Raw genomic sequence first — 17,541 nt, 5'->3', positions numbered from 1 at the left:
CTCCCGGAACACGGAGCCCAAGACCGTAACCAGCGGTGTATAGCTTTCCAAAAGGACATTAGTAGGTACATGCTCTTCACATTCATCTGTAACCAGCACCACCTAACCTTGATTTTACAGACACGACTGCAGCACCAAGACAGAAAATGCTGTGTTTATTTTGGCTAAGAGCAGTGAACTGTTTTTTGACAGCTTTTAGAGTAAAATCTTGAGAAATAAAACTTCAGGGCTTTTTTAGGAATGGGTTTTGGTGGTAATAATTTTTGACCTTGGCTTTTCAACTCTGCAACGTTTCTCTGCATTCTTCCCTGTAAAAAGCTTTTTATTTCAATACTGGCTATAATGTGGGTACTAGAAAAATTCTGGGCAGGGGTTTAATACAGGCAGCTGGTGGTAAAGCCCTTTCAACTACCCAGAGCTGAGGGAGGATCCAACTTTTTCCAGCTAAAATGCTCTCTCCCAGACCCTTCCTTGCAAATCACTGTCCCTCTGCATGCTCCCTGCTGCTCTCCCCGCCAGCCAGCTCCCCAGGAATATGCCTTTCTGGAAATGAGGCTATGCCCTTGTTCTCCTGTGTTCTCCTGTTTATTGCTCGATTTTAAAATTTAATAACATTGTGTACATTGTTCTTATGCTTAAGGTTTTTTGTGTTAATGAAATATAATACTCAGTTTTCATTTATAACAGTTTTTGTAATTAATGAAGTGTCCTTTAACGAGTAAATCAAGTTGAAGACAAATATTAAGCGAAAATAATACAAGTTTAAGAAGCTGGGGGAAATTTGTGGCAGTGGTGTATTATGACTGAAATTTGGGCAATGTTCATTAAAAACTGAATGCTTACTGGATGGAGAGAAGAACTGATTATAAGGAACAAAATGGGTTCAGAGAGTTTAAGAGTCTCCTGCGCACAGGCCCACTTACACCATATTCCAGGCGAGTGACTTTCAAAATACAGTCTCCAGTCTGTGTTCCTCAAGCTTTTGCTGGGCAGTGTCGATGCCCAGGACACAGCATCCTTTTTGGGTTTTCCTTTGTAGGAATTATTCATTTCCTTATAGTGCTTGATAAAATAAGATACATCCTTATTAGTTTCTCATGAGAACTAGCGTCTCCCTTCTCGTCTGCTCTGGTGGTTTTCCTGTTGTCCCAAGCTAGGGATGTCCCTCCTGAGCTGAAGAAGTTTGGAAGCAAGTGACCTGTCTAGAGCAGGCCGGGTATGGGGCAGCCACAAAAACCTAGAGAGGCACAGAGTCTCTGTGGGAACTCTGCCATTAATAAAGGAAAAGAGAGTGCCTTCTTTTTTTTTCAATTTAGAATTCAAACTTATCCCCACCACACCGAGAAGAGAGAGCCCTCAGAGAATCAATGAGAGATGTCACCTTGTAGCTGGACAATTTCTTCCTACCTTCCTTAGTCACCTTGCCATTCTTCTCATTTGCCTGTTTTTCTGTTCTTCCGTCAATATCTTTTCTGCTCAACGATGTATCATCTATTTGCATCTTTATTCATGCCATTTAATCACTTTATGTTAATTCTGCTCTAATACCAAAAACATACTTGGGTTTTCAGGCATCCAAAACCACAATACACGTAATTGCCCACAAAATTGCTACCAAATACAATGAATTAGAAAGCTACTGAGTATTCACCAGATTCTATTAAATCTAATTATCTGAGATCCTTTGAATTACAATGAGATTGTTCATAGTTAAAGTCACGGAGTAGTGCATAGTTAATTTGTTAATTTCTAAAATGCTACTAATTTTACACGGTACTATTACTGGCTTAGCTAGTCATAGGGGTAAATTTACATCCTGCTCTGAGGAAGGTGAGCTCTGCGGTGAAGGCAGCTGTGCCTACTTCTGTCCTCAGTGTCTTTATCCTGTAGAACCATTGTCAGCATGAAGGGAACGTCCCAGGCCCCTGGGCAGGGCATTGGTTGGCCTCTGAGGACGGTGAAATGCACATATTAATAATTTTCAAGATGTTTTTGTGAGTCATCCCTTCCTTCCCATCAACAGTCATGTTCACCTCTTAACTGCTCTGTTGTGGATATTTGTTGGGGCAGATTCCTGATTCCAGTTTAGCCCCTCTCTAGCATGTGCTAGAATTAGAAAAAAGGGAAGAAAAAGGACAGGACTGGATTATACTGAAGAATCAATGAGTTTGTGCTGCTGGTACTCAGGAAGTATTAACCGACACGACTCAGATCATTTAAAATAAAATCCAACCCCTGGCCGGGATGCTCCTTCCGTGGAGTATTTTGGAGCCGCTGCTCGGAGAGACACAATCGAGGTCATTCTGGAGGAAGCTGGATGCTGCAATGAGGCTCTTGTGTTCACATGGCCATGGCGACTTCCTCTTTCAAGGCGTGCAGCAAAGCACATGCTCAAAGGATCAAACAACTCGCTCCCCACTAATGGAAAACAACTTGGCCCCTCAGGGGGCCAAGGGGAAGGAGCAGGAAGCCAGAGGATCTCTTTGCCGGGAACAAAATTTCACAGGCACCAGGCCTCCTGGGGCGGATGTCTTGGCATTTCCATATCTGTCCCACCTCGTTTGGTTAAAGTAAGCACAGTCAGCTGGGCTCACACTGGATCAGAGTCGGGCAACTGGGCTGGGAGCCGTGGCGGGTGGTGGGGTGGGGGTGGGGGCAGGTACAGGGAACATCTGGCTCTGAACCCACTGGCTATGCCAGGTCCATGTCCATGATGTGTGGCGGGCAGGGTATTAAGCCTGTTTGGATCTCACTTTTCTTATCTCTTATCTTAGCTCCCAAAATTGTCCTAAGGATCTCATGAGCCAGGATCAGGCAGGCCCTTGTAGGGGCTCAGGAGCCACGATCTCACTGCCTTTCTCCACGTTGGGTTTGATGGGATGTTATTAGTCAAGAGGCCACCTAATAGTCACCGCGTGCACAGATCGGAAATGGCCAGTTCTTTCCAGAGCAACGCAAAAGGGTGATCAAATTCTCTCAAAGAATGTCTTGTTAATTCTCCCGCATCATTTTGCAGACACATTAAAATGCATGCTATTAATTCTCGCACTTAAAACTAGACTCTGGAGAGGATGCTACTGAGGCCTGGAGAAGGTCAGGGACTCGCCAAATATGACAGTGACAAGAAACAGCAGAACTAGGGGCCCAAACTGGGGTCTCTTGTCCACCCCCCACACCGGAAGAACATCTGCTAAGTGAGCCATACATCCGCCTCCATGAAGGTCTATTTTTCTGGCAGAAAGGGGGCAGATCAGGAGGGGAAAGTAATCGCACGTAAGCTACTGCCCACCGTCGCGTGCGCCCTTGCCACACACACATGTGGGCTCCCGGGGCTCAGGCAGGCTGTGAGTTCTCCCACAGCTGTCAGCCAAATCAAAGGCCCACATGCAAAATGCAGCCCCGGCAAATGCTGTGTGATGTGGTTTTCTCACACTTACTACAGGCCTTGGGGTCTATAAAATAGACCGAGAATTAGGGGACTAAGGACACTAAGAATAGAATTTCCATGTGTGACAAATGTAATCCTGGAGGAAGAAAAGGATAGTTTTCATGTCCTTTAAAAGAAAATGGGACCCACTTAGAGCAGCCCTAGATTTCTAGCAAAAGAGAACTCGCTCCCATCTCTTCAAACGCCGTATTTCTGTGATGGATGGAGGGGTGCCGTTTCTGTGTTCTGTTTGACCAAAGGACCAGAACCTGTTTTAAAGAACAGTCCAGCAGGGAGACAAGCCTGGGTGTGGCGCTGGACGTGGCGTCTGAGGACACAAGCGTGGGGTTGGAAGAGACTCTGGTCATGAAGCAGTCCCTTTTTGAAGGTGCCACCACAGAGGAGCTGGGTCACCTCATAAACTCCCAGAGCACAGACCAGGTGACTTTCTGAAGCAGCAAGCACAGCCCAAGCCCAGCTTCTGAGTCCACTGACCGCGGCTCAACACCAGCAGGAGTAGAGTTGAACTGCGGTTGGAAGTGGGCTAATTACCCAAGTTTTTAAAACCATTATTACAGGGATGTGGAATTGGAGAGGGGTGTGGCCAGCCCTTTGTGTCCCTCCCCACACCTCCATGAGTGTACCACATGAGAGCAGTACTAGACAGTGATACTCCGTCACTGGGATAAAGGTTCCCCAGCCAAGCTGGGGACAAGGTTAACTGCTCAAAATGATATCCCAACAGAACCATGTGAGGTGTCCCTGAACCTTCAGAAACGCCTGTTTTTGTTATCTTCAGGAGAGAGTTTCCCTAGACTTATTGTAGGCAAGAGTCCTAGGGCCAGGTCTGCACTGTGACTCAGATCCAGGAATGTTCTTAGGAAAACTCTGCCTGGGTGGGAATCTATTGGCTAAAGTCTTGTCCAAATCACTTCATCTCTGCATGGCAAAATTATCATGACTTTGATTTGAAGCTATTTGAACTGGAAGATGCATCAAATCTTAATATTTTTTTTAGGACTCCAGAAAAAATAGCAGCATTAAATATGGCTGAAAAATATCCCTCTGAACCATCACACTAAGCATACAAGGTGATAGATGATCAATTTTTCTTAGGAAGACAGAGCTGTGAAGGCAGCTTCCAAACCTGGGCTGGTAACTTCAAAGGAAAAAAAGACATGGAAAAAAGAGTAGGTGGAGGATGACAGATCAGGCTAGGAGCCACGTCCCCCATGCTTTTGTTTTTTTCTTTTCTAGTTCTAATTCCACAGAAAGAAAAATACCACTTGTGTGGGGGGGTTGAGGCATAAGAACAGGTGGTGGAGGTCTGGATCCTATTTGGCCCCAAGGCACCCGATAATGAAGCACGTGTGTCCCGCCTGGGTTTTCACTCACAGGTGTACTTGCTCTGCCTTCCTTTTGAAGTTTCACGTCAGCTCCTGGTCGTCGGGGCACAACAAGCTGCAGAGAAAAGCCCACACCTCGGGCTGCCTCCCCAGCGCTCACAGGGACAGAGTCTTGTGTTTGGGATGCGTTCCCAGCGCTCTGAAGAAAGCCACGAAACACGGGCAACCTCTTTCTTGACATAGCCTAGTCCCCAACTACAAATGGCTCTATTAACATTCAGAGATTCCTTTTGGCTAAGGCTGTCAGCCTTGAAATCAGACAGTTTGTATAAGCTCCCTTTCTGAGGGCCTGTCTTTGCACACCTGGCCGTGGGGACGGCAGTCGTGATCTGCACCCACGAAAATTCGACCTGTGAGACCCAAGATCGGTATAAACACCTCTCCGATGTCCACGACAACCATGACATGCTGCACGGCAGAGGTTCTGCATTCTATTAAACACGCTGTGGTTCATAGATGATGCTAGACCCACCCATCAGGGTGTCCAAACCCAGTCGTCACTGATCTGCTTGGCCCGTTTGCGATCCACCCGAGGCTGAAGGAGATCCACACACTGGCAACTACACACTTGGCCATAGCTGTTAGGTTTCGGCTTCTTAAAAATGCTAAGGAGAAGGCTTACATTGAGCTATGTGGATGTTTGCCTTTTAACTAGGTCCTGTGCATTTACATATACACTATATATATATATATAGTGTATATATCTATATAGTGTATATATATATATATAGTGTATATGTAAAGATCAGTTAGACCTCAAGGAGAAATATTAATGGATTCTATTTTCATTGTTAATACTTTAATATATATATATATATATATATATATAGTGTGTGTGTCTTAATACTTCTGAATATTGAAGGGCAATATTTTTTCTCCCGATACACTGCTAAATATCCCATAACACACTTGAGCGGAAAAGAAAATCCTCTGTATAACATGCTCATAGACATAAATGGCAAACTAAGTATAAAAATACTGCACTCGATTTGTTTCATTTATCATTCATAGAGCATTTTTCATTCTTTCAGTGCTAGTGTATTAATACACAAAGATTCACAGAAACCCAGTAGTACTGTGTCATAGGCATGTTTTATGCATGTGACAATTTAGCTAAGGCGATCCATGACCTCATATTTTTCCTATTATTTGAGCTGAATTGAACTCCTTGAAACTTGGAAACATTCAGGAATCCCACTTGTAAAAATATCCAGGGATTTTAAGTTTGTGCTAAAATGAGCAAAATCCATAATTAGCAACAGGCAGCCTTTTCTTACCGCGATGTTTCTGGCAAAAACAACGCCAGGAAGCACCTACCCAAGCAAACCCAGTCGGGCCCTGAAGGTCATTATTCTCTTCATTCCAGACACTTATCATTCATCAAAGATGTGAGAAATCTTGATTGACAAAACAAGGTGCTTCCCTTGCTAAAATGGAATGTCAGAATGCAAATTCCTTGATTTATCATTTTCTGCTGGGTATTATGTTAGAGCAAGTCATCATGGAAAGCACTGATTTTTTTTTTAGATGGCTTTTTCACTTTCAAACTTACTTTAAGGTAAGGAAAATGCTTTGATAATTTGTTTTCAGTGATTAAAACAACAACAACCAGCACCACCACTGAAGGCCACTCTGTCAAGGCTTAAAAGAAATCCAAGAGGACAGAATTAGTATTCATTCACTCATGCATTCATCCCTTGAATAGTTATTTATTGAATACTTACTATGTGCCTGTCACTATTCTAGAGATTGGGAAACAGTTATTTTAAATTATATATGTAGTTAAGTCTCTTACTGGTGGGTGGGAGGGAAGGGGGAGGTGACTTGTGTGAACCAAATAAACATAGAGGCTACTTAGATAAAATAAAACAGGAGATGTGATGGAGTGTGGAAGTACGTGGGTTGTGGCACTTAGGAAACGTCTCTAGTATAAAGCAAGGCTTAAACCTGAGCTCAGTGGTAAGCAGGAGGAATCCATGTGGTCAGTGGAAGGACCTGGTGTGCCTGATGGAAACGTGGCCTAAGGGTATGGCCAGAGGCTTGTGAGAGGTGGGGGGACAGGCAGCCGGCCAGCTCCTGAAAATGCCCATCCACTGTTGGGCCTTTGCTGAGTCACTGGAGAGCGCCACGAGATGAACAGGGGTGACAATCCCACATGGGGTAGCCAGAGAGTGCATCTTTGAGGAAGTAGCATTTAAGCAAAGATCAGAAAGACTGGATTCAAGTTTGGAAAATGAGAGTTGAAAAGAACATTCCTGGCAGTGGGAAACATGTGTGTGGAAGCTCTGTCATAGAACAGGACCTCAGGTGTTTGGAAAACAGAAGGAGGTAGATTCGTTTCTCAGGGCTGATGGAAGAAGGTACTACCAACTTGGCTTGAAAAACAGAAATGTATTCCCTCGCTGTTCTGGAGACTAGAGGTCTGAAACTCGGGTGTCAGCAGGGTCACGGCCCCTGAGATTCTGGGTCAAATCCCTCCTTGCCTCTTGCTGGCTCCTGATGGCGCCTCTCCGTCCTTGTCACACAGCCTCTGCTCCTGTCACCATATGGTTCTATATCCTCCCACGGTCATCTTCCCCTCTTGTAAGGACACCAGTTGTATTGGATTAGGGCCCATATTAATGTCCTCCTCTTAACTTCACTGCATCCACAAAAGCACTATGTTTAAATAAGGTCACATTCACAGGTACCTGGAATTAGGACATATTTGGGGGGGAGGGGCACAAGAGCACAGTTCAACCCACAACAGGAGGCTACCATGGCAGAAGTTGGTGAGCAAGCTGGAGAATGGCATGAGTTCACTCGAGGAGCTGGGTTTGGCTGCAACTTTGCAGCCTGCAGTGAGCAGCCAGGACCTCATTGTACGTGAACAAGGAGCCCTCACATAATGGAGAAACATGGCACATTCTTAATGGTCCCTGCACCTGTGAGGGACTAATTCAGATGGTAGCAAGAGTGACGGAGGAGAGAGACTCCTGCAATGGGTTAGTCCTTCGATGTGCCGATGAGGGTCAGAGAAACCTCAAAGCTGCCCCCTCGGTTTCCGGCTTGAGCAACAGGGTGGCTGGTAGTATCATATACTCAGAAGAGGAAGACGGGGCGGGAGCTAGTCTGGGAGACAGTCAGATGTTACTCTGGATGTGATAAATCTGAGAGGCTTGTGAGACATTCGAGAATGCATTTCAAGAAAGCAGGCAACCAGATGAGTCTGGGAGACAGATTTGAACTGAAGATAAGAATTTGAAAGATTTTGGAATATATGAGAAATATTAATGGATTCTATTTTCATTGTTAATACTTTAATGCACTATGTTTTCTCAATTCAATTATAGTTGGGTGTACCTACGTTAGCTAAAACTAACATAACAGACGTATTTAAGTCTAAATGGCATTAGAAGGCAACCCCGTGAGACAAAAAAGGTGATAGGGCAGTGCTCCTGGTACTTGCAAAAAATTAGCCCATGGTCTACAGTACCTCTAAATCTTTGATTCTTCTATTATTGGGCAGTCTTCCTATTTGTATGTTACTTGGAATGCATTTCAAATTGAGTAGGAAGCAAAGAGGGTATTACAGTAATAAATATTACGAGGCAAGTGGAAAGTATGATGCCCCAATTCTATCATACTTGGTTTTTGTGATTTTTTTAAAAACTCTTTGCAAGACCACCCCCTTACAAAGGCATGACTCAAAGCCAAGGCTTCTCGATGGTTGAGGCCAAGACTTGTATTAACTTGTAAAATGCTTTTGCTTTGTCCATAAATTCTCCAGAGGCCAGACTAAAGAGACCCTATCGCTAAAGTCATCTATGGAGGGAAAAGACCATAACTGTTACGCATATGACTTTCCAGTGCTGCAAACATGAACTGTAACCTGCTCATCTTGTGTTTCCTGCCATCACCTACCATCCACAGGAAGATCAGTTAGACCTCAAGGAACAGAGTCTTGGGTCAGGCAAATTGTGTTTTAATTTATATTTCAAAACATATCTATTTTAACCTAACAGCATGACAAAAGAGGCAAAATAGTTTGAGCCAGCAACAGAATACCAAAAATTTAAATTCATTTAGTTGGTGGTGTTAGAACATTGAATGCTCAGCAAAATTTTTAGGAAAAAATTTATCTTGTGTGTATATATATATATGTATTAATTTACATCTATAATATATTATAGATACATATGTATATATATATAATATCTGTATGTATTTTTTAATTTAAGCAAGGGTAAGTTTATTTTGCAGTAAAATGATTGCCTAGACCTAAAGTCAATCTGTTGCCTTACATCATATATTTTCAGAATGGAAAATTTTCCATTTTTGTTAATCTAGGGAGACAGCAAAGGGCTTTCAAATGCTATGTATTTAAAAAATAGATGATCATCTTGAAGACTTTTTAGGGAGAGGGGATAGTGCTGAATTGCTCTGTAAAATATGGGGGTTAGGAAACAGGATAACGTGGTTATTGTGGTCATAGATTTTTGCCTGGATCAAAACCACACATGTCAAGAGCAAGTAGAGTTCCAAACATCACATCATTACAATAAATATAATTAACTACTGTAAAGAGGCCAAACTCAGGATTCTGGGAGAATCTAAAGATATTGAAGTCTATTATAAAATTATTTTCAAGAACAGAAATTATATGGTTCTTGAAAGCAATGCTCACACTCCATCTGATTCCATCCATTAGAAAATTCATCCTGAATATCCAGTATCTCAAGCGAGCCCATGTGGCATCCAATCTGGAGGAATTTGTTTGTTTGTTTTGAGTCTGACTTTAACGCTGGGTTATATTTCATCAGTAGAATCAGCTATTGTAACCAGTTGGCATATGACTGGCCCTGATTGGCTTTGCCTGGTTTAGTTTAATAAAGGCATTTAATTCCAGTGTTGGCAATGCTGATGGAATTGGATAGAACGGGGGGGGGGGGGGGGGGGAGCTTGATAAAATCAAACCTTGCCAAAAAGGTGAAGTACAATTGTTAATTTAAAACATCTTTGGCAATTTTGTCATCACTTTACATTGTATGTTATTGTAACCAAAGACCGAACAGACACAATACCAAAAAACTGACAACAGAAAATTTGCCTGCAGCAGTTTTGATTCCAAATATAAAAATCATGATTCTAAATACTGCTTTTGAAATGCAACTTCTTTAAACCCAAATCCTAGCTCAGAAATCAAGTGCTTTCAACACAGTACTACAAAATTAAAACTTTGCAATATTTAGGAAATATTGCAAAGCCTTATCACCTTCTAATTACTCCACAGGTACCTAAGGTCTGCATGAATGAGCAGGCCAAGTATCCCATGTTGGCTGATTAATTCAGACATCTCCTTAAAAAAATAGTTTATAGGGGCACCTGGCTGATGCACTCAGTTAAACCTCTGACTCTTGGTTTTGGCTCAGGCTGTGATCTCAGAGTCCTGAGATCGGGCTCTGTGCTCAGTGAGGAGTCTGCTTGAGATTCTCTCTCTCCCTCTGCCCCTTCCACTCCTGCTCTCTCTCACTCTCCCTCTCTAAATCAATCACTCAATCAATAAATCAATAAAACGTTTATAAATTCCCTATTGTCCAGACTTCTAAGCCAAGGATCCCACTTTGCCTGAATTTTGCTGACAATTTCATTTAAAAATAATATTTTGCTGTCTTTAATTCCTGGAACAATTGCGTACAGGCATCTTGCTCCTTTACTGTAAGAAGTTGATTTTATAGCCATTCTCGTCCAATACACAGACCTCACACACTCAGCCCATCTTGTAGAGCGAGTGCTTTAAACACACTTTGATGCACATAGGGATCTTGTCAAATGTTGGTTCTGACTCGGTTGGTCGGGCTGGGGCCAGAGCCTGCGTTTCTAACAAGCTCTGCGTGAAGCCAATGCTGCTGGTTCAAGGATCCCTCTTTGAGCAGAAAGATCCTGGAAAACCCATTGTTTTCTCTTCCCGGACTTGCTTTTTGTCCTGCACGCCATCTTTCAGACAACAGCACTGTTATGTCCCTATCAACACCATTCCCCACTTCTTTTCTTATTCCCAGACCACACGCATTGCCCTCCCCTACCTGCACACTATAGACAAACCCTATTTGTCGCTAATTCCTGTGAATTCAACCTCGGAGACATCTGGATTTGTGCCCTCCTCACTCTCTTTCTTTTTTAAAGATTTATTTATCTATTTTAGAGAGAGAGAGTGCATGCACAGGAGGAAGGGCAGAGGAAGAGGGAGAGAGAGAGAGAAACAGATTCGCTAATGAGCATGGAGCCCAACGTGGGGCTCGATCTCATGACCCTGAGACCATGATCTGAGCTGAAACGAAGAGTCTGATGCTCAACCAACTGAGCCACCCAGGTGCCCCTAATTTGCCACTCTCTTATATGTGACATCATAGTACCTAAATTTTTCTAATTATCTCCTACCAGACTGGTCTTCTTTTCCCACCACTCTCTTCCCCTTCAATGCTCCCCACCTACCACAACCAGGTGACCTTCCCGGAGCCCACATTCCCATCACAGTATCACATTGCTCCAATACCTTTCCCTCGATCTAGACCTTTTTCTCTCTCTTTCACACATGACAAACTCTTAGCTTTCCTCCAGGGTTACCCCACAGTTGCTTCTTCTTTCAAAGCTGTCCATCTTCCATTCATGATATAAAGAGTATTGTCCCCTCAAGGCTCTGATAACGTTTATTAATAGCTCTTTCATGGAACTGGTAACATCTTATAATAATAACTTATTGCATATTTGCCTACTTTCTAGAACTTAAAATGTTGAAATGCTGGGACTGGGTCTTTCTTAGTTTATTCTCAAAATTTAGCATGATGCTTGACACTGAGTAGACTCACAATAAATATTGGTTGAATGGGAGACTTTTAACAATTTAAATGACCTAATTGATTTAACATGAAACTGCTCTCCAATTTTAAAATATTAAAAAAATGTTGAATATAATTCATTTATATCCATGGTTCAAACAGCTGATTCTATAATTTGAGGATAAATAGCTAGTATTTATTAAACACAAACAATTTGAGACAAGGATAGTTGGAAATATGAAATCTTAATTTCCCAAAAGTACAGTCTTGATTATTTCATTTCAAAGCTGCAGATTTCCAAAATCAAATTATTTTGAGTCCTTATTATTAGTGAATTTCTATAAAATAAGTTCACTTGAAGTAAGGGATGACTCTATAAAATGTTGATATGTACCCATACTACACAATGAATTACTTTCAGTACATACTTTTTATCATGTGCCTACCATATCTCAAACACTGGGCTGGTGCTAGAAAGAACGGGACTGGTGTCTGCCACTGAATTCCTCATGGGCGCTATAGGTGAGGCTCTGTGTTTCGCCCAGTCTACTCAATCTTATAACAAGGTTTACAGAAAGGATTGACTCATGGCCTATCTCAGGGGTGTCCTTGGAGCAAGAGAAGGGTCATAAAAGTTTTTGGAAGGAAAGGATGGAAGATGGCACTAACAGAAATAGGAAACCATCAGCCACAAAACACACACCAAACTAATATCCATAGAGTGAGCAATTTCCTTACAATAGCTGTTTACAATCTACACCGTATCCTCATATATTCACTTGCTCATTTGATCCTGCCAATCATTCTGGAAAGGAGGTGGAAAAAATGTTATTTTCACAACTGGACAGAGACATGGATAATTAAGAGGTCATGTCCAAGGTCATACAGGTACAAGCAGAACCAAGACCCAACCTCATCTGTCCATCTGTCGGCATACTTACCCTCTACCACGGCCCCCTGGTCTGTTCCATGTGGTGACTTTGAGACTTTTCAAGGTGGCATCTAGAAGGAGTGTGGTCACTGACATACTCACCAGCCATCTGATCAGGAGCGTATCAAAATACTGCAGTTTGACTTGGGGGAAGCTGTGTCCACTTGGAACCATGTTGTTGACCTATTTTTGAAATTCTATTTGTTTCCTTTTGTTTTGGATTTTTGCCTTCCCACTTGGTTATATCTGTCAATGAGAGGAAGTAAAGGGTCTGTGATAAGGACTTACGTGGAAATATTTTATATAAGTTAGGGACAGGAGGAAGCGAATGGAGTAGGAACAGGGACACGGGTCAAAGTGGAAATGGAAAAATTATCAAAATCATCAGTAAGTGTCATTAACGACAAGTGCCCTGTGTTGGCATTTGTCCTAAACAAACAAACAAACAAACAGGTTCAGTCATCTCAATAGGGATTCATAGTCTGATGTTCATCTTCAGGCAAGAGGTGTCTGAAATAATGAAGTTAATAAAACAAAGATGGTATCAGGCACCATCTCAAAAACCTATCCTGGTGACAAGCATAGTTTTTGCAGGTAGGGGTTCAGAATTGAAAATCAATGGGTTAAAATTTTGAAAGATATTTGGAATCTGGACTACACTGTTCTTTCAAATTATTCTTCATCTGTATTTGGATTTGTTTTCAAATCACTGCCTCAAAACACCTCTCTGGAAGCACAGAAAAAATATGTAAAATGCTAACGTCCACAGCTCTTATCCCGGCCTGTTTAATGACTTGACCATCTAAATACTATATTTTGATTGTAAAAGTAGTCTCGAGAGATGTCAGATTGAAGGCAGGTAATTTTCTTTAAAGGAAACAAGGAGCATAAACAGAACACTGACAGGGCAGAAACCCACGCCGTCAGAGCCCATATGCTTATATTTTTAGAACAGGATGCAGCGAAACAGAAGGCAAAGGATCTAGATAAATAAATGAGACACCGTTTGTGACAAGCAAAAGCTTTTTTTACCTATTGAACAAACACGAAGACTCCAATAGTCTTTGGCAGGAACTTCACAGGACAAAGCCAAGACAGAGAGTCATGCTATTTATGTTGTGATCCAATCCTTTTCCTGAATGTCTTTCTATATAAAAGGCAGACCATTAACAATAGAATATTAAGCAATTTAAACGTAATCACTTGCCCATGTGGAGAAGCTGCTGCTGAAATGTATCTCAACCATTATTGACGGGTCTCTACAGTGCTTTGTCTGAAAGAGGGAAGCAGGAGCTGAGACCACATTCTTTTTTTCATTTCCAATGATCCATGATAGATATAAACAAGATGATGATGCTCTGAGCCTATTTAATTGACCTGACTCTAATAAATTGCAGCTGGATCTTTTCCCTTTATGGTGTTCTAAAGTCACTCACACTTCAGACGTTCGGAAGTCCTCATTTTGAAAAGGGCTTATCTCCGAGTCCGAGAGCAGCAGAGGGCTGGAGCTGCAAGGGGCTTCATTCATTCTTCTTTTCCTTTCCCAGAAAGCCAGGTTTGGGCTTGGCCGTCCGCCCATAAAAACCTTCCAAACAGCTATCCAAGAACAAAATGGGATTTCAAAGTCTACATAACAGAATCTATAAAAGCTTCCATTATTTATTTTTTAAATGTGTAAATGGCAACTGCATACAAACGTTTCGCAGATATGGTTTAAAGTGAACGATAAAAGAACCAAAAGAAATCCCATTGTTGGCAACTAATAAGGTGTTTGTGAATAAACAGATAAACTAGATCACTGATACCAGTTTTTTTTTTTCCCAGCAAAAACCACGACCCACATCTTGTTATTGCTTTTAACTTCGCCTTGCATTTGAAAGTATGAACATAAATATGTCTACATAGCAAAGCGTGTCTTAGGGTTGTGTCTACCCGACGCAATGACGCTGAGCTGGGACCATGAGCTTCGGTTCAGTTTAGCCAGAAGCTCCCTGCCTGTTTGCACAGATGCCAAACAGCACAAATTGGGACTTGCACGGAGACATTCATCATGCACAGGAACATGCCTGAGCACAGCCTCATCTAATCTGGAAAGAGTCAGCTGCTCCCAGGAAACAGCCGTAACTCGGGCGCACCCCGCCCCGAGTGGTTCCACCGGCAAGGGCTTCCCTCTGAGCAAGCTCCTCAGCTGTTCACCAGGAAAAGACACGGGGCCAAAGGTGTGCACAAATCTTCAAACCATGCAAACCGGCTGGCTATCGGGCACGACAGTATCCATGTAGAGTGCTGTGGTTCAAATGCCAACTATCTTAGGCACATTCAAACACACACAGAGTCACCTGGTTAGCAGCATTATCTCCAAATAAGGATGGACAGCGATGGCATTTTCTCTGCTCATTTCCAGCTTTTGAGTGAAGTGTTTTAATTTATAGTCATGTGCTCTCAGGGTATCATAAAAACTATAGAGTTATGCAGCCCCAAGTAGCCAGCAGCATTACAAATGGAGCCAGTCCAAACTGAGATGTACCACACTTACAAAATACCATGTGGGACTTCGAGGAGTCAGGATAAACAATGAACTTAGAATATATAACTAATAGTTGTATATTGATTGCCTATGAAAATTCTATTTTGGCTGTATTGGGTTATACAAAATATATTCTTGAAATTAACTTCACTAGTTTGTCTTTTAAATGTGGCTGCTAGAAAAAATAAAATCACATATGTGGCTTGTATTTGTGGTTCATCTTATGATCCTATTGGACAATTCTACTATAGATTGACCAATTTTCAAGCCTACAGATGTCAATTGTATTCATTTTCACAACCATGTTGGATATAATTTAATTTTTCAGCTGCATAATAAATTAAGCCAGTATTTTCCACAATCTCAAATTTTTAGGTTGTTGAATTATGGATTCATCAGTTTTAGTGTATATCAGATAAGCTATATGACTTTTGCATGTAATTAACATTCTCTGAGAAAAATGTATGACACTCCATGGACATATACTAATTAAACAAATCCATGTATTCATTAAAATTAAAAACAAACAAACAAACATGCACTGCATGCTCACTTTGCGGGAGGCAGTGTGCTGTGCTCTGGAGAGGGATAAAGCCTTAAGAAAAATACCCCACCTTCAAGGAATTCTCTGTCTAGGGGAAGGGATGATTCTGCACACAGGAAAAATGACAACAGAACAACTGAAGTGAAGGCAGAGCGATGAGAACACAATGTGCATAGAAGGACCTCGCCGCCCTGTGGAATTGTCCTTCTGGATGCCTAGCACTTGCACAAACATCCCCTCAGTCTTCCCATTGTACAGATAAGAAGGTAGAGGATGAAGGGCTGAAATTATCTGTGTAGAGACAGTGAGAAGCCAGGATGTGAACCACATTGAACTGACCCTGAATCCCATCCCTGGGCCTCTCCACCACAGAAAGACGGATGACAGGAGACAGGCAGAGGGAAACTTTGCACAGAGGAAATGCCATTTCTAAGAAAGTCAACTGAAAACTCCAGGTGTCTAGGAGAGAGGAGTAATTCTGTCTGCCAATCCTATCTCCTGAAATAAAGTGAAGGCACAAAAATCTGTTGCATTCTTTGCAATGCCACAATTTTCAGACTTTTAAGATTCTCTGCCGTGCTGAGGGTCTACAAGCCCTAACATTTAGGTCCACCAACATCCCAAGAGGCAGGTCTATTACCCCGGCACTCATGTGTATGAGCAGGCCACTCACCAGGGATGAAATCCTGGAAGCCAAAGTATTCCCTCCTCCCAGTGCTCAGGCATCAGAAGTCCTCGATCCTCTAAAACAAGATCGACAGGCTTTTTCTGCAAAGAGCCAATAGTAACAATTTTCAGCTTTGGGGGATATTTGGTCCGTGCCACCTGTACCCAGCTCTCTTGCTGTAGCGTGAATGCAGCCACAGAAATGTAGAAATGAATGCACATGGCTGTATGTATTTCAATACATTTTATGAATGGACAAAATTCCAATTTTGTATAATTTTCCCATGTTACAAAACATTATTCTTTTGAGTTTTTTCCAACGATTTAAAGATGTAAGAACCCTTTTTGCCGTGCCATCCCTAAACACGCCTTCTCTGTGACAGTTGTCTTCTGCAGGGAAACCTCACACCCCTCTCCTTGTGTTTTGGGTGAGGTCATTTTTGAGAATCTTCATCTTTCTCTCCCCCTAAATGCAGAAGCATTCAAGGCTAATCTACAAGCACATACTAGCAGGTTAATACTCCTCTTTTAAATGTGGCAGCAAGAATTGATGAAAATCCTCCCAAAATGGCCTTCCAGGGCTGACCACAGTGGAATACAGTGTTTCATTAACAGTCCGAAATGGTGTTCGCACTCTTCACTGAATCATGTTTAGAAATGCTCAACGAAGAGTTTAAACTTATAAAACTGTTATTTTCCTTCTTCTTTTCATGCTAGTTAGTATTCCTCAGCTCCCCAGAGGAGGAAAAGCATGCCCACGGATCCCATTTCCATATGCACACTGCCTGCCAGGCTCCCAGAGTGCCTTCTATTTCCCCAGGAGGTACAAGTAACAGAACTCTTCTAAAAGCCGTTTTATTTAATGCTTGTAACAAACCTGGGAGGTAGGTCTTACTACCTCCTGTTTAGAAATGAAGACTCTGAGGCTGGTAGGGTGCTGGGCACCCTTCTTCCTCTCCCTGGGCTGTCTCTTTGCTCCTTTCTCTACCTCTGCCCCACAGCCAGCAAATGCAGCTCCCGGCTCCAAACCCACCCAGGACTAGCAGGTTGCTCTAACTCCTGCCTCGGTAGCACCAGCTTACAAGCCAGGAAGAGGCATGACAACAACGAGCTGCATTGGGAAGCAGAATGTGCCCTCAGAGAGAGAGAAGAGGGGCTGCAGTGGGGGCAGGGAGGGCAAGAAAACATGAGAAATGAGAGAGGAGGAACATAAAGGAGGCAG

General features: G+C 42.4%; 1 long non-coding RNA gene across 1 annotated transcript in view; it reads right to left on the bottom strand.

The window, feature by feature from the left end:
- LOC118522004 (uncharacterized) overlaps positions 1-12,823 on the bottom strand; it is a 37,054-nt gene extending 24,231 nt beyond the window's left edge. Inside the window, exon 1 of the long non-coding RNA XR_013446696.1 lies at positions 12,685-12,823. This is a non-coding gene — a long non-coding RNA (uncharacterized LOC118522004). The remainder of the gene's footprint in view (positions 1-12,684) is intronic.
- Between the last annotated feature and the right edge of the window lie 4,718 nt (positions 12,824-17,541).

The sequence above is a fragment of the Halichoerus grypus genome, chromosome 4 (genome assembly GCF_964656455.1).
Source record: "Halichoerus grypus chromosome 4, mHalGry1.hap1.1, whole genome shotgun sequence".
In the NCBI taxonomy this organism is placed as follows: domain Eukaryota; kingdom Metazoa; phylum Chordata; class Mammalia; order Carnivora; family Phocidae; genus Halichoerus; species Halichoerus grypus.
The sequence above is the reverse complement of the archived record's forward strand: the minus strand, read 5'-3'. Positions and strand labels throughout refer to the sequence as shown.